The following is an 18,591-nucleotide window of genomic DNA, read 5'->3' as shown; positions in this document are numbered from 1 at the left end:
TAGACATTAGAAAACCTTGGGTAAAAATGATGCAGGTTTGGCAGTCTTTATATTTACATGTGGGTTCTCCTCAGGCAGTTGCAACTGCCGCCATCACAGCATTTTTGCACCCCCCTGCCCCTATCATGCATCCCCTACCTGCCACCTTCCCTACTTGATGCTGTCTATGGCTGCCTCTACTACTACACCTATGGCTGCTTTTGTGTGGCTGCCTGCATGACTCCTCTCTCTCACCTCCTTCCCTTGTTGCCAGCGGTGTTCGTGCTGCTCCCTCCCTTTTTAGTAGCCTTTCCCCCATCTTTTGGTCTGGCAGCAGCTCACTTTGGAGCTCCTAGGAAAAGTGCACACAATAGAAACCTTTGGTCCGATGCCTCATCCAAGTCAAACATCTTGCATGTGGTTATCTCTAAGGAACGGCTCCAAACAGTGTGGGCTATCAAGGAGTTGGAGGAGGTCACAGTCTTTGCTTAGGTTGTGGGTCACCTTTCAGGGCACAACTCTGTGATTGGCTCCACTCTACCCTTTGCATTGGTTTGTCTCACTTCTGCAGATGCAATGCAGGACATATTGAATAGCTCTCAATGAAAAGGGTTGTTTACGCTTAGCAGATTAGTGAGGCCACGAGTGAGTCGGTGCATTATTTTATGGCCTACCAGCATTTTATGATTATTTTATTTCTAGTGGAGATGATGCATTTTTCCCATTGTTTTATGTCTATTTATTCGGGCTCCTTCCTCCTCAGTGACTCATTCACTTGCTGTCTTCTAGAGCAGGTCCTATTGGAGAGAGGGAGCCGGTGTCAATGCTTACATAGCCAGTGACTCACTGTTGTATGTGACTGTCTCATGTTTGGTAATGGATTTCCTTTCTGGAGCATTCTTCTGAGTTTTTCTTTGCAATGTTATTCTATTTCTCTTTTCTTTTGTATCACACAATCTTTTGCAGCAGCCTTCTGCGCTTCCATCCTTGCACCCATTGTTGAAATGGTACCAAACATCCATGCTCAGGCCTTGGGTGCTGTTTTCTGCTGTGGACAGTCTACCCTCCCACCTTCCTGCTGTCACACCGTCTTGCTGCTGATCAGCATTCTACTCCTAGCTCCTATCCAGGTGACCTCCATCTAGAGCAACTTGGCCTGTTTTCAGCCGTCTTCACCCTGCATTTTGTGAACAGAGCCTATGTTTCAATTTTCTGCATTCATTTAATCTTGTACGGCTGCATTTAATGCTTGGACTGCCTGTGTTTTTATTACAGCTGCTTGTGTTTTCCTATTTTTTGCATTGTGTAGACTGGCTGACAATATTTTCAGGCTTTTCTCAGCGATTTTTGGCTGTAATCTTCCTTTCTGATCCTATGTTGGCCGTGTTTAATTAGATCTTACTTTCTTGTAGTAGTCATTTTGTGTCAACTTTCTATCCATTGCATGTGAAATTATGATTAGTGCAATCTCAAGTCCTTGTTGTGTTTGCTTGTACTCTCTGTCTATCTCTCTTCTTTTTTTAATCTTTTCGTCATGTCCTCTCTAAATGGCATCCCTTGTTGCTCTACCAACGATAAACTTCATGGCCCTAAATATCTCACATGGAGTGTTGTCATGAAAGCATGGTTTGTGTAGAAGTGATTATGGTATGTGGTTTTAGGAGCTATCTAGTGCCCTCAACCTCCTAGTCCTCTTCTAGATGATTGGGACCCTATCAATCATAAGGAAATTGTGCTTACATGGGATATGATGATACTCGTGTGTATTCTGCTCTTCTTCGATGTATCTCTAAAGAGGTTCTACTAGCATTGATCTCCTACAAGATAGCTTTAGATTTTGATGATGTACGAGGCTCCCTCGACCATGCATGTAATTACTCCCTATGGACAACTCTAGTAGATGAAGTTTGAGCCTAAAGATACTGTTCAGTCTTCCTTGCTTCATGAAACATAGGTACAAGATTGGCTTCGATACATGCAGCCCGTGCTTCCAGGGGCTCATCTTGTGGGGATTATGTTCTAAAAGCTTCCTCCATAATTTTATGGAGTAGCCAATGTATTACAGGCCTAGACATCATTGATACCAGTTAGTTTCACTCATATATCCTTGATGCTGCTTGAGCATGAGGTGTCATTGAGATTATAGGGGAGGCTTCCATATTGGTATGGTGGCCATGATGAGGCATTTGTAGCTTTAGAGAGGGGTGACAGGAAGAAGTCGTTGAAGGCCCAGTGCTATCATAATGGTAAGGACATTTGCGCAAAGACAGTATGAAGTTAGCGGCTTTGAGGAAGAACTAACAAGTTGTAGAGTCACACGAGAGCTTGGTTTATGTCTTAAATGCCATGCTTTTGAACACTAGCCCACTTAATTTACTTGATTTTGGCGAAAATCTGCTCAATAAGAGACCAATTGCTAGATGGAGTCCCACCCTATGCTAAATGATGATAGATTCGCTAGAGTCTAGCATTGCCACCATGATAACGACTAGGCATCCCTCCAACAAGCCCTATTGAGAGTGGGGAATTTAGGAGGGGCACATCTCATTTATGTGCCTGCTTGTAGTGGTAGGCCTCCCCTTATCTTGAGTGTCATCTTTCCCCACCTCCACCCCCAACTCACCCTCGCCCTCTTTCCATCTCTTGTAGCTAATCCGGCACCTTCTGACCACCTAGATCCATGTCCACCCCCCTCCTCTCCCTCCTCTCCCTCCTCTTGCCCCCCATCTTTCTTAACCCCCACCCCCACCCCCACCCCACCCACCCCTTGAAATTAAAAAAAGGAAAACTAGTCTAGGAGGTGACAAGTTTCATACCCTAGTGGCTTGCCCTTGATAGTAGAGTGGCCTCTCTTATTTGGTAGAGGCTCCACATCCTCTTAGTAGCAGATAGAGAGAAAGTAGAAGTAGAGAGAGAGAGAGAGATAGAGAGAAAGTAGAAGATGAGGGAAGAATATTGCATTGACTGAAGAAGAATGTTGATACAATGATGATGGACTGATCAGTCCTTGCATGCAGCCCACAACGTTAATGAGGACACCCGATCAGGCTGATGATGACAGCATCACTAGAGATGGAAGAGGATGACGGAGTCGGAGTGTGCACTTGCTAGGGAAGAAGAAAGATGATGATATGAATGACTACCAAGTGGGGAATGGCTATAAATAGCCACAAAATCCCTAATGTGGCCTAGTGAAATCTCACAATGTCATAACTATTGGCCGACTAGCATTTAATGTTGGTTGTGGCATAGTAAATGCCTAGAAAATACCGGATGGCCACCAAAAAATCCAACTGGCAAGGACAATGTCTGACAGATGTGGACAATGTAGGAAATGCAGAAATTGCTCATGAAAAACACATTGGAACCCGACAAACAAAAGAAATGCACTGAGATAGCCACTCTAGAATGAGTAGCCTCCCCCATCAAAACACATGATAGACTTGTCAGAGCTCCAAAAGTCCTTGTCCGACTCAGGATGAGGCTCACAGGCAGGAGATGACAAGGCATGACAAATATGATTGCTAATAGGACCATTGTCACAAGGTAGGCCTTGTGGGTCAAATTAGATATTGGAGGCTCTTGCATTGGAGTTCTCAATAACTATGCATTGACAAAGGTTAGAGCATAGGCTACTTTTTGGCTAGAGGTGGTGGTTGGCTTGAGGTGGACTCTTGAATTGTTGGAGGCGACTTCAACAATCTAGAGACCGTAGAGGATCTATAAGGCAAATGCACAAATTTCTAGGGTATTGCAAACAGAGAGGATTCGGCGTTGGAGGCATTTCTTTTCATAGTCAGAGCCTTACGTAGGGGATATGGATCATTGGACTTCTCCTAGGACTACAAATAGAGTGTTTTTTTGTATGCCACCATGATGAAGCTTTTGTCATCCATCATTCATTTCTTTAGAGGTTGTTGGGAGTAGCTTCGGGGGGACTTTGGGCATTGATGGGTGCTTTGGCAATAGTTCCTTCACACTTGGTGTTGCTGTAGCATGTTTTTCACTTTATGGGATGGCAAACCTCGATGGTGTTACACTCCACCATGGCTTCTTACCTCCATCGTTCTCTAGACCACCTTGAGTGGCCTTGTATATTTGATTTGATTTGCATTCATCTCTAGCTACATTGTTGACCATTTGTACTTCATTGTATTTGCACTTATCTTTTGCAAGGGAGAAATGCATTTTATACAGTGAGAGTGCGCAAAAAGGAAGAGAAAACATGAACATAGAGAGAGAAGGGAAGAGAAAGATTGCAATGAAAGAAGAGAATGGAAGGAAAAAATCTGCACTGAATTGAATGAAAGCTGAGTACAAAAGAGGACTGATCAGTCCTTGCATGCAGCCCAAGGTGTCAATGAGGGCACTGGATTAGAGTGATGAGATGGAAGGCAGCACCAAAAGATGGAGAAGAGTCCCTATAGATTGGAGTGTGCTGAGACGTGCAAAGGATAAACTTGTGAATGACCAACCAACTGACTAAGCCTGCTATAAATAGTAGAAACTGTCCAAAACTGGCCGACCTGGTCAAATAGGGGGTGAAAATGTTGGCTGACCTGCATTTGGAGCATAAAATAATGAAAATGCCATGAGAAATGTTGAATGCAGTCTGCATGATCAAATCGCTACCTATCTAGTATGAACAAGTCCTCCAACCACCAAAGAAGAAATGCAAGGTTTGGAAACTATCTAGTGACAGTGTGAACACACCCGAGACTTATTGGAAAAGAAATGCACTGTAATGTATGCTTTAGAAAGAGTTGCTTCCTTTGTCAAAACACATGAGAGACTAAGTATCGGGGCTCCTAATGTTCCCGTCTGACTCAAATTGAGGTTTAGAGGCAAGAGGTGACTGAGCATGGCACACATGATTGGTCACACCCCTAAAATCTTGGATGTTGCTGAAGGCCAAAGAAGATGGAAGGGATCTAAGGGTAGTAGAGGAATTGGCAAAGTTTATGAAGTCCATCGATGAAGAAGCTCCTCACGATCCTGAGAATCCCTCTCTGAAACACAAGGGGCCAAGAAATCCATAGTCTCATTGCCAATATCACCCCCCTTTGAAACGGAGGGGGGGTATGAGGGAATTGCCAGAGGAGATGGTGGGAGATGGGAGAGAACTTGTGGAATATATGGTGCATAAGTGGGAATGGGTGCCGCTATGAAAGATTGCCTCGAATGATACCTAGTGTAGAAGTAGAGGAGGGTTGAGATGATTTAGCTCCATCCTTCGCTCTTGGATGAAGGTGAGGGTATTTCTTCTAGCACTTCTTCTTGGGTTCCATAGTGTGCGCATTTAGGTTTTTGTGAGTCTTAAGGAAGACTCTGAATGTTGAACCTACTTCTTCTTGTTCCTGATCTTATTGTCCTTCTTGTTGCTCCCTTTCAAACTTGTAATAAAGCCTTAGTAAGGTTGGATCCACTAGTACTAATCTCCTTGAGTTGCTCTTTGTGCTCCAAAGCAAGGAGAGATAGCCTTCCCATAGAAGAGTCTCCCAAACCTAGGAGGTAAGCGAGCTAGTGTAGAAGACATCATACTTGGGAGATGGCAACTAAGTAAGGTGAATAATTGCCATCTCCTCCGATGAGATTGTCTTGCCAAGGGACGCAAGCTCATCCCTCATATCCTCCATCTTGTGTTTGTGATCTTGCATAGAAGGGGAATCATCAACTGAGACCATTCGGAGTTTCTTCTCTTTGATGATATAGTGGGCAAAGGTATTTTGATGGTAGAGAGTGAAGAAATGCGTTGAACGCAAAAAACACAAAACCAATTGTACGACAAAATACAACTTGATAAATACAAAACACAATTGGGGTTAGGGTAACTTAGAGATAGTGAACTCAATGACTAATGAAGTCAATGACTACTGAATATAAAATGCTAATGTAGCAAATACACTATGTAGTGAGTATTGAACCTCAAACTCTCGTATCTCTGGGATCAAGGTAGAGGTTATGAGTTGGAGAGTGTGTCGTACTTCGAATGGATCTCGAAACACAGTAAGGCAGCTTGTGTGTGTTGAGCAACAATAAACGCAGCGAAAGAGGTTGTATCTAATGTAGACAGACAGTGAGGAGAGAGAAAGACTTAAAACGTAGATACTTGAGGAGAGAGAAAAACTGCAACAAGCTGATGATGACATTATAGACTGACGGCTGCAAAAACGCGGGCATGATGACGTGGTAGATTGATGGTAGCAAAAACGTAGGTATGATGGCGTGACAGTTTGTACAGTAGCCGTAGATCACAAACGTAGTAGTTCAGCAGTTAGCAAGTTGTAGATAATGTGGTTGATCAGCAAACACAATAGAAATTGTTGTAAACTACGCAATGGAGATTGGGAATAGGCACCAGTCTAATGGAGACAGCAAGGGGAAGCTTTGGATGAGATGTCCTTTGGGAACAGGGTATAGGCAACTAAGCTAGAGGGCTTGAAACTTACAAAAACGAGATTAAGGGAGAGTGGTGGGTTGCATGTCTATTTATAGAAAGCTTGGGACACCCAAATTAGGGTTTTACATGTGGGACAGGATCACATTTCTTTTCAAAATAAGGTTTACTCATTAATTAAGTGTGTTTTGGGCAGTTCAAGTCAAGCTAATGCAATTTTATCTCAATATTCCCTCTAAGGCCCAAAACTCAGCCATGAGAAATAAGACCTTTTGTGTATTTTTTCTTTTATCCCAAGGTGTCCCATCCCAAAGTAGCCACGGCATCGGGCAAAGGGTGCACGTCGACTGCCCAATGACTTACCAAGACTATAGAGGCGATGGTTATCTTACCAAGGGAGCCCAACTAATCACCCTAGAGAGGCCATGACATTGGGCAAAGGTTGCATGTCAACTGCCTAGGGGCCTACCTAGTTCTACAAAGGTGGATGGAATCAACAATGGACTTTTTTATTTTTATTTTTAATTTTTTTGAGTGCTTGGTTTTAATTTATCACATGATTTAGCATTAGTGTGGGTTTCAAATCAGTATTTGTCCCATTGTCATTGTGCCCCAAAGTATGGGAAATAAGGATGGATAACGCTGCTACCTTCATAAAATAAGCAAAACAATCCCACACACTACTAAGATAAGTGTTTAGGGATTACCTAAGGATGTGCGTGTGCAAATCATGTGGAGAATATGTGGAGAGAGACAAGACGGTTGGAGAGCAAGCAAGACAAGTAAAGACAGCATGCAAACATAGGGAATTGCCTTTGGAGATTGCCATGTGCAATGCTGTGAGTATGGTAGATCCAAAGTTAACCACTCCAAGGGTGACCAAAAAAGGATAAATGCGCATAGATGCACGTTTACATGAACAAAATACCAATGCATAGGGTAATGCAAAGGAAGATGCAAGTTGTCATGCTCATGTAGAATGCAATGCAACGATGCCACTTAGATACTGCCCTCGCAGGAAAATTGTTTACTTGTCCAAGTGCCATTTTATGATCTTGTCATCTTGATAGTGTGGATGAAGTTACAAATGTCCATAATGTACAACACAAAATGTCTGGAAGTAAAATCTGGAAGCATCATCAATGTCACTATCAAGAGAAGAAGTTGTTGCTTCTCAAAGTGGAAGGGAAAACTGTAGACCGCCCCCTCTCACCATCGGATGTCGAGAGGAGAAGTAAGCACCCCTATGTTCCCAAAATGTCAATGTCGATGGGGAAAAGGAGTAGCACTCATAGAAGAAGAGGGAGAAACATGTCCAGCAGAAAACCTGTGAAATGAATAGCCTTCAAGGTGGCCTTTAAAGAGGCAATAAGGAATTTTGTGAAAGAAGCACCACCAAAGGATGCAACCATGGGAAGAAGTGCCAAACGATCCAAGGTTTCACTAGGTGGTAGATCTTGTAGAAGCAAATGTGAACGTGCAAAAGGAAGTAAAAACAACTACATAAGATTACTAAACATGCAAACCTCGACTTCAATGTTGAATGCAAGTGAGTGCTATGGACAAATGTGAATGGAACTCCCACTATCAAAAGGTAGATACACTAAGAATGTAAGGAAGTAAAAGGAGAAATGTGCAATGGAAAAGAGAAGACAAACTAGAGCGTGCTCTATAAGGATCAAGTGGTGTGTAGATGGGGAGTGGAAAGGAATCACGGTCAGTATCACAGAGATCTGAATCGGAGAAAGGCTCCACAATTTGCTGGGCCGAATGGTCTCTAGAGAAAGTGGGCTCAAGTGCTTTTGGTTGCGAACTCGAAGGAGAGGGCAACTCAGAGCGGGAAGGGGACTCATTAAGTCCTTCCTCAAGAGAGGCAACACGTGTTCGAGGATAACTTAAGTCCACAACAGTAGGATGGATAGACATTTTTAACAACTCCTTAGGTAAAGAGGGAGTAGATGAATCAATTGCCATGTGAGCAGTGGGTCTACCATTCGTCTCGGTTGTGGAGGAGAGAGGAGTGCCCACACCAAATGGGCTTGCGGCACAAGTCTTGGGTGGACTGCCCTTAGCCTTTAAACAACACCTGTCATCAAAGTGACTAGCCTTTTGACAATGTTGACAATACTGATTTTTCTTTGGTACATTCTGCCACCCGGGTTTTAGTTTTGACAGGGAAGTTCATTGTGATTGACTAGCTTGGTTTGAATTTGGATGTTGATTGGAAGGTGGAGTTTGCTTGTCCTTCCCTTGTTGCCCCTTTTGAGACGATGCGACAAAGGCCCCCTCTGTGGAGGATGTCCTGTGAAACTGATTGAGCAGCCAAGTGTAACACTGTAGCTGTCACTCATAGAACATGGGCGTCTAAGGTTGTTAGATCACCTGCTTCACAAAATGGAAAAATTTTTGTTGTAGCTTATTAAGGAACGATATAACTTGATCGTCAGGGGATTTAGGGACCCCAGTGTTTGAGAACTCAACGAGTAAATGTTGATACTCAGCCATCTTGACTTTTTCAAGTCATCCTTATCAGTGATGGTGAAGTTTTGAAGCTCATGATCTAAGTTGATGCAACGAGTACGATCCCGCGCCACATAGAGGTCAACGAGATGGGCCCAATGCTTAGAGGCAAGGTCAAAGTACTAGAGTTGTGAGTGAAATTCACGAAGGAGACCTTGCATAAACTCGACAATGGCTATGGCATTTCTGCGTTTCCAAGAGCAACAAACCTCATATGGATACCAGCGGGGGTTAGGTTGGGATTCTTGTGTGAGGACAAGTTCCCACAAACCTTGGGAATCCAATACATGCTGCATTGAATTGTACCAAGTGGTAAAATTCAACTTATTAAAACGAGTCTTGTTTGAAAAAGCATGCTTGGCGGATAAGGATGAATGGGAAGCTGGTGGGGGGATAGATGGGTGGTGTAGAATATGGAGGTGGATAAGGTGGATTTGGCGGAGGAGGGGGGTAGACAGAAATAGGTTGTGAGATGGGTGCTGATTGATGCAGAGGCACGTGAACATGAATGTATCCATAAGGTGCCGATGGGGGAGGTGGAGGCACCGGGACTCGTAAGCCCTATCCAAATATTGGCTGGGGAATGGAAAAATGACCAGTCGGCGGGCCACTAGGTAAGGCCATGGAGACAAACTGTGGTATCAACTGGGGGACACTCTGATATGTTTGGGATGCTCTTTCAAAGGGAAACCCAGAAAGTGTGGGGGGGAGGCTTAGCCTCCATCATGGGTATGCTGCCCAAATAGGGGGAAGGAGGTGTCCCAAAGGTTGTGCCTAAGTATGCGGAACCCCCCAAGGTGCTGCGTGGTGGAACATGTGATGTACTTGATGGAGGTTGAAAGGAAGGTGCAATGGCATGTGAGGGTGGATGGGTGGAAGCCCAAAAGGATTTGTGATGGGTGTGGAAATGGGAAATAAAGTAGGTTCTTTTTCTCTATTCAATGCATTAAATTGAAAAGATGATTGTGATGTGGATATGGATGCACCTACTCTAGTTTGACCATGATAAACAAAATCATTTGAAGGAAAAGGAGGTGAAGGGATACTTACAACTTCTACGTTCAATTGAATACCTTCTTTTGAGTTCAAAAAGAAATATGTGTATTCTTCATTGCTCATAAACCAAAAATTATTATGATAGTCCCTTCATCAAGAGGATCTCTCGACACATGAGAAAAAGGGGAATCAACATGAATAGATGTGTTCATACCTGACATTGGAGTAAAGATGTGCAACCAGCCTTCCTTCTTGGAATGGTGGTGATAACCTGATTTAAGAGTTAACTACAACAATAAATAAATGCACATAAAATGAAATACACAATTTACCATAACATTCTTGGACAGTAGACTTCTTGTTGGCCCCAAAACTGGCACCCCTTGCGGTATTTCTTTAGCTTTCATTCAATTGGAAGGAGTGCAACTTGAGATTCTTCAATCTCCTCCTGCTAACCAATTGCTCTTGCTGTCATAAATGACAAGCAAGCCTTTTGGGTCATTTGCCCCTTGATTCACCCAGGACTTCTTCTCCAATTTGACCCTTGGCTGGCCAAATGCTGCCCCAAATCAATTCGGGATGGGCTGGCTCTTGAAATCCCTTAATAATCTTCAATTATCAGCTGCTGATTTCAGTCCCTTGAGCCTTCAATCTTTGGCACGGATCCCAAGGTGGCTTGCTAAACCAAATGGCTGAGATCTCCTCCGAATGGCTAAGAATTGTTGAGAATGGTTGAGCATAGGCTGAAGGAGATGAGAGAATGCTACAGAGAGAGAAAATTCTGAGATTTGTCACGAAGAACTGATCAAAATCAGCTGCTGCCCTGCTGTACCAGCCCCAAATGGATGGACCAACAACAATAGGAGCATCAACGACTGTGATATTTAGGAGAAAGTGCATCAGCAGCAATCGCTAGCTTCCCAAGGTTAAGAATATGCAATCTCCATCACCAAAATGGTCTCCAATGGCTGGGAAACGGCCCCAAAAGCTGGCAGCAACAGTCCAATACCTCTTTCCAACAACTCCAAAATGAAAAAACGAGATTTCCCTCTCCCTTCAGCCCTATTTAGCCTTTTTCCCACTTACATGGGAAAGTTTTGCCAAGTGGCAGCTTTCTTAATTCATTTTCAGCAATTTCTAGCCATTTAATTAATTTTCAGAATTAATTAATTCTGAAAATTAATTCAATCTTTAATCCATGCCCAGAAAATTGACCTTGCCCATCCAAAAATTAATTGGCTAGGCCATTTGCAGCCCAAAGTAGTCCCATGCATTAATTGACCCTTGGACAAGCATTAATCCATTAATTAATGCCTAGTCCCTAGTGTCACCACCACTGACACTTAATGGCCAATTAATGGTGCTAGGAGCAAACTGACACCAAAATTTACCTGGAATCTAACAAGTGTAACTTGTTACAACTTTTGCCTTTGACACCCATCTTTTTCACAGGGTCCTTCGGCCTTCAACTGTGAAAAAGTAGCTTGCACCCCACATGTGCATCTTTTAATTGCACATTTGATTAATCCTTTAATCAAATGTCAATTAAACATAAGCAAAGCATCAAATTTTCACGTCCTCGTGACAGACCACCCCCTTGAAATCCTTGCAATGGTCCTCGATTGCACTGTAATGTCTCAAAGTAAACAATACTGCACTGGAATTTCCACAAGGCATCATAGTCAACACAACATTGGCCATTGCCAGCTAACTATCTCATATGGCCACCATTTGCTGAAAATTTCCAGCTAGCATAAACATAGCATAAAGCTCAACAATAGTTCAGAATTGTTGCCAGAAACTCATCAGATGCATCCCAAACTCTTGTTTCTCAACAGTGCTGACTACACAACCATAGTAAAGCATAAACCGAGCCAAAACCATGGCTGAATTGTCAATGGCATTCAATACACATGCTGCTGTCCATAGAACCAACTGAATACCACTGAAACTAATGGTCATACACTGAAAACCAGCACTTGGTAATCGGTCTCTCATGATCATAACCTGGTGCAAATGTACAGTTTCAGAGCTGTAGTGAAAACCATATCCATCTGCATACATACCACAGTGACTAGTACACTGAATAGTGACCTCATGGCAGACATACTGTCAGCACAGTACCTTGGATGCATGCTGAATACATCCGAGATCCACTATACAGGAGAGCAGTCCATTCTTGGAGGAGTGGAAGTGCTACCTCTTCCTTGAGTATCAGGTGGTACTCTGGACCCTTGCCCTGCCGAACCCGAAAGAACCCGATCCAAAGTCGGCTCTAAGGGAAAGGTATCAAGGTAAAGCTGCAACAACTGAGGATGGTCTGCCAAGTCATCCTCTTCCATCCATTTAGCATCCATTGGTGAATAGTTGTGAAACTTCACCTAATAGCATATGGAAGCTTTCCCTTTGACATTTTCTCTTTATGTGCCAAAATCTGCTCAGATACCAATATCTTATTCAGCTCCTCTACATTGGATTGAATTCAGGAGATACATCCTTAGGCACATCACCATAAAAAGGTCTCAACAAGCTCACATGAAAGGCATAGTGTATCCGCTAGTGTAGAGGCAATTTCAGCGGATATACCACATCATTGATCCTCTCTAACACCTGGAAAGTTCTTCATTTTGAACTGCAGATACATTCTTGTTTGCCCTTTCTTTTTCAGCCTTGACTTTTCAAAACGCAGCAATACATAATCACCCTTTAAGAAATACAACACACATCCATGGTGATCAGCTACTTCCTTTTACATTCCTTAAGTTCTCTGAAATGCATACTTTATCCTTACATAAGCTGTAATAAACTACGGCATCTTTTGCGTACCATGCTTCACTTGCTAACATACAATGCATGTCCAATCTTTCATCACATGCAACCCAGTGTGATATTCCATACATCACTCATTCTCTCATGTGCTATAATCGTTATCAACTTGTTGTTGATTAGGACAGTTCCTAGCAATGTGTCCCTCCTGTTCACATATGTAACATTTATTAGTAGCCCTCAATTCTCTATGCTCTGCCAAACTTTTCGAAGGTCTTTGCTGCTGTTTTTGCCTCTTTTCAACCTGATTTTCAGATCTGCCATTTTTCTCAGCCTTCATTTCCTTGACATTTGATTCATCATGGCCTTGAAAGCCGGCATCTTTTCCACACAGCAATGTATCAGCTGTAGTAGTAGTTTCTATAAGCTGAGACATGCTTGAAATAGTGGATTTAATGCAAAAATCCCTGATTCCTTTAGGCAAACCACATACATACTTCTCCACCTGCTCATGAAAGGGAATTGACCGATAAGAAGTGACGGGCAACAATGCATCCCAAAACTTCTTATTGTATTGCTCTAAATTCTTGCATTCCTTTGCATCAAGCTTGTTCCAAGCTGTCATGATGTCCACCTCAAAGGTACTAGTCAACCAATTTGAAGCAAACATTTGCTTGAATTGTACCCATGTTGATGGTGCTTTACCTTGCATCAAGAGCGTGGACCACCACTGCAATGCATTTCCCTTCAAGAAAGTGGTTGCCTTTCGAATCTTAGAGGATTCGGCGAAGTTTCCCCCGGAATAAACTGCATCAAATTGCTGAATGAAAATCAAAGCTTTCAGTATATCTTGTGCACCACTAAACAGTTCAAATTTCACACTTTTACCTCCCTCATCATAGTTCTTTGTTGGACCTATGGGGGTCAAATTGTCATATACGGGCTGCTGCAAAAAGGGTGCATTTGCTGTATTTCCATGATAGCCAGCATTAAACGGAGCATTTGCATGACCAGCACTTATTCCTTGAGTCCCAAAAGCACGATGGTGTACCGATGCTTGCCCATATGCGTGATTTTGCATACCAGGCATCATACCGATGCCGCCATACATCGGATTATGCATTCCATGAGCCATACCCAAGTACATTGGGTTATGCAAGCCATGCATTGGTTGCTGAAAGTTATGGGGAGGTGTGCCATACATTCCCACATTCGGTCGCTCACCCACCATAGCATGAAAAATTGTGCTACCACCAAAGTAAGCTGGCTGCCCCAAATTCTCATGCAAACCTTGCTGTCCAAAAACCATAGGATTAGCATTTACATCATGAACTTGCATTTGCATTTCTTGCCCAACTGGCACCAACTGCTTTTCACTATGAGCATCTTTAGGAGCATCTTGAGAAGGCTTTGGCTTGTTCTTCGGTGCATCTTGCTGTCCCGAAGTTCTAGAAGAGGATTTTCTCTTCTTGCCCTTGTTGTCCTTCGTAGGAGTGTTCAAAAACCGAGTAAACTGAGGATCTTTTGCCAATTTAGCAAAGATATTGGCTGCTGCCCTCATTCGATTCTTGAATGCATCATCAAATTCCATTTCCCCTTGTTGATCATCATCCTCTTTTTGCATTGAGGGTGCAACATCTTGGCCTTCAGTCACATTTTCAGCATGTTGTCCATGATTCGTTCCTTGTCCAAGATCAGGCATTGCATTTCCTTTTTTCCCATGTGAATGTGTATCATGAGAGGCATCATTACTGCTTGATTGCATCCCACTGTATGAAGACATCTTGCTGTAATTTCTCAGCTGAGCACAAAGATCAACACTAACACAAAGCTTTGGCTTGCAATCAGGTGCCTCGGGCCCACAAAATTAAGAGATTTGATGTATCCTGGCAATGAAATCTTGCAACCAACCTTCCTTCTTGGAATGGATGGTGATAACCTGATTTAAGAGTTAATTACAACAATAAATAAAAGCACATAAAATGAAATACACACTTTACCCTAACATTCTTGGATAGTAGACTCCTTGTTGGCCCCAAAACTGGCACCCTTTGCGGTATTTCTTTAGCTTTCATTCAATTGGAAGGAGTACAACTTGAGATTCTTCAATCTCCTCCTGCTAACCAATTGCTCTTGCTGTCATAAATGACCAGCAAGCCTTTTGGGTCATTTGCCCCTTGATTTACCTAGGATTTCTTCTCCAATTTGACCCTTGGCTGGTCAGATGCTACTCCAAATCAATTCGGGATGGGTTGGCTCCTGAAATCCCTTGATAATCCTTAATTATCAGCTTGCTGATTTCAGTCCCTTGAGCCTTCAATCTTTGGCACGGATCCCAAGGTGGCTTGCTAAACCCTAATTTCTGTTGGAAATTACTGCAGAAATACAGATCAGCCCACCAAAAATGGCTGAGATCTCCTCCGAATGGCTGAGCATAGGCTGAAGGAGATGAGAGAATGCTGTAGAGAGAGAAAATTCTGAGATTTGTCACGAAGAACTGATTAAAATCAGCTGCTGCCCTACTGTACCAGCCCCAAACGGATGCACAACAACAATAGGAGTATCAGCGACTGTGATATTTAGGAGAAAGTGCATCAGCAGCAATCGCCAGCTTCCCAAGGTTAAGAATATGCAATCTCCATCACCAAAATGGTCTCCAATGGCTGGGAAACGGCCCCAAAAGCTGGCAGCAACAGTCCAATACCTCTTCCCAACAACTCCAAAATGAAAAAACAAGATTTCCCTCTCCCTTCAGCCCTATTTAGCCTTTTTCCCACTTACATGGGAAAGTTTTGCCAAGTGGCAGCTTTCTTAATTCATTTTCAGCAATTTCTAGCCATTTAATTAATTTTCAGAATTAATTAATTCTAAAAATTAATTCAACCCTTAATCCATGCCTAGAAAATTAACCTTGCCTATCCAAAAATTAATTGGCTAGGCCATTTGCAGCCCAAAGTAGTCCCATGCATTAATTGACCCTTGGACAAGCATTAATCCATTAATTAATGCCTAGTCCCTAGTGTTACCACTGATACTTAATGGCCAATTAATGGTGCTAGGAGCAAATTGACACCAAAATTTACCTGGAATCTAACAAGTGTAACTTGTTACAACTTTTGCCTTTGACACCCATCTTTTTCACAGGGTCCTTCGGCCTTCAACTGTGAAAAAGTAGCTTGCACTCCACGTGTGCAACACGTGCATCTTTTAATTGCACATTTGATTAATCCTTTAATCAAATGTCAATTAAACATAAGCAAAGCATCAAATTTTCACGTCCTTGTGATAAGATGCATGATGGAAGTGGTGTATGGTCCGTGCCAATTTCCACTTGTGGATGGCTAGTCCATGTTGGAGATTCCGTCTTTTTTGCACGGTCACAAGTTCTATGCATCGAATCTAGAGAAGAAAACTCAATCTTACCTTCAATCTATGGCCTGTTAAGCCCTATGCATAAGAATGAGATCGTACTTTGCAGCTCAAATCTTGTATGGTTGGTAGACTCCATGGTAGTTTGAAGTCTCTCCAACTATGCTAGATCTATCAGAGGCAAGTTGGGAGGCCCACTCGTAATTGTTTTTGGACATGTTTGGTTGTGGAGACTGAAGAGGTGTAGAAGTGTTCGAAGTCATGTGACCCTTTTGTTGTTCTTGCTTTTACAAATGAGCTTTCCGATCAAAGTCCTAGGTATCTCAAAGAGTACTTGGCTCTGATACCATGTGAATAAATACTCTAAACACAAAAAACACAAAACCAATTGTACGACAAGGCACAAATTGATAAACACAGAACACAGTTAGGGCTAGGGTAACTTAGAGATAGTGAACACAATTAATAATGAAGTGAATGACTATTGATTATACAATGCTTATGCACTATGCAATGAATATTGAACTTTGAACTCTCGCATCTCTGGGATTAAGGCAAAGGTTTTGAGTTGGAGAGTGTGTCATACTCCAAATGGATCCCGAAACGCAGCAAGGCAGCCTCCATATGTCGAACAATAGCAAACGTAGTCAGAGAGGCTGGATTTGATGTAAATAGGTAGTGAGGAGAGAGAGACTAAAAACGCAGGTACGTGAGGAGAGAGAAAAACTGCAGCAAGCTGATGATGATGTTGGAGGTTGACGGCAGCAAAAACACAAGCATGATGAAAACGCAGGTATAATGATGTGGCAGTCCGTACAGTAGTTATAGATCACAAACATAGTAGTTTAGCAGTTCGCCAGCTGTAGATGATGTGGCTGATCACCAAATGCAGCAAAAATCGATGTAAACTATGTGATGGAGGTTGGAAACAGGTGCGAGGTCAATGTAGATAGCAATGGGCAGCTTTGGACGAGATGTTCTCCGCGAATGGGGTTTGGGCAGCGAAGCTAGAGAGCTTGAAACCTGCAAAAACGAGATTAAGGGAGATTGGTGGGCTGCATGCCTATTTATAGAAAGTTTGGGGTACCCAAATTAGGGTTTTCCATGTGGGACACAGTAACTCTTTCGGATCACGTTTCTTTTTAAAATAAGAAGGTTTCTTCATTAATTAAGCGTATTTTGGGGTTGTTTAAGTCAGGCAAATGCAAATTTGGCTCAACAGAGAGAAGAGAGCTTTATCCACAACTTCGTTGCAGTTTGAAGTCTATGCATATGCACAAGGGTAGAATTCTGCAGACTTGTTGAAGAGAAAAGTTTGAGCTTTTGAATTGAGTTGATCCCATAGTGCTACTTCGTCCATTGTAGAACTAATGTCGAAGGTGTCAAGGATAGACTCCACTTTGTGGGAACAAAGGGAGTCCTTGTATGTTAAGAGTGTGCCAAAACCTGCAAAGGATAAACCTCTAAATGACCAGCCAACTGATTGGGCCTGCTATGAATAGCAAAACCTGCCCGAAACTGGCCAATGTGGTAAAATAGGGGGTGAAAATGTTGGCCGACTTGCATCAGGAGAATGAAATAATAAAATTGCCAAAAGAAATGGTGAATGCAGCTGCATGATCAAGTTGCCACCTGCCCAGTGTGAGCGTGTCCTCCAAGTTCCAACCACTGAAAAAGAAATGCAAGGGCTGGAAACTGTCCCCATTGACATTGTGAACACACTTGAAACTCATTGAAAAAGAGATGCACTGTATTGCATGCTCTAAGAAGAGCTGCTGCCTCCATCAAAACATGTGACAAACTGAGTGTCAGAGCTTCTAATGTCCTAGGCAGACTTAGACTGATGCTCACAGGTAGGAGATGACACTGCATGACACACGACTGTTAAGAGTAGGACCTAGGTCTCAACATTGGGAGTGGGTGGACAAGGACAAAAGCACAATTGCATGGGTAGCTCCATCATATACAAGCAGCTTGCTTTCACACTCTAAAGACCGTGACTGAGTGAAGCTGAAGAAATTGACCCTTCATTGTGTATGATTAAGTGTAGTTGGCATGTAAAGCAAGAGTCACATCAACTAGTTGTGTTCTTACTATTTGCAATTTATTTTAGTAGATCAATGATTTTAACATAGCGAGTAAAGTTGGAGATTTGTAATCTTGGGTGCATTGTCACTGGTGCTGAATGATGGCACCCCACATCATCTCTGTCCCAGAATGGGAAAGAATTGTCATGTGGGGATAGATTGTAACTATTGAGCAACAAATCTGAGCTGCAGAACAGTGAAGCTCTGCTGTGCATAAAACTCAGCTGCATGTGATGTGTTTATAAGAGCATAATCAACATCTATAAGATGATACACAATACTTTTTATATGGTTCATATATTTAGTGCACAGGTTTGGATCAGGTTTCAGGTACTGTTGCTTGTGTGGCATGATTTGCAGCCAGTGGTGGTGTACAATGACTTCGATGGTAGGCTCAATGTAATTGAATGTCATGATAACTGTGTTTGCTTCTATTTATGCACCGGCAGGAGCAGGCTGAATAGCTATTCTATGACA

The 18,591-nt window shown here is 42.7% G+C and overlaps 1 protein-coding gene across 2 annotated transcripts in view; it reads left to right on the top strand.

The window, feature by feature from the left end:
- LOC148024331 (uncharacterized) overlaps positions 1-18,591 on the top strand; it is a 63,558-nt gene that overhangs the window by 22,377 nt on the left and 22,590 nt on the right. The gene's annotated exons all lie outside the window — the stretch shown is intronic.

The sequence above is a fragment of the Lygodium microphyllum genome, chromosome 15, assembly GCF_053477565.2.
Source record: "Lygodium microphyllum isolate KBCC chromosome 15, Lygodium_microphyllum_v1.1.10, whole genome shotgun sequence".
NCBI lineage: Eukaryota > Viridiplantae > Streptophyta > Polypodiopsida > Schizaeales > Lygodiaceae > Lygodium > Lygodium microphyllum.
The sequence above is the reverse complement of the archived record's forward strand: the minus strand, read 5'-3'. Positions and strand labels throughout refer to the sequence as shown.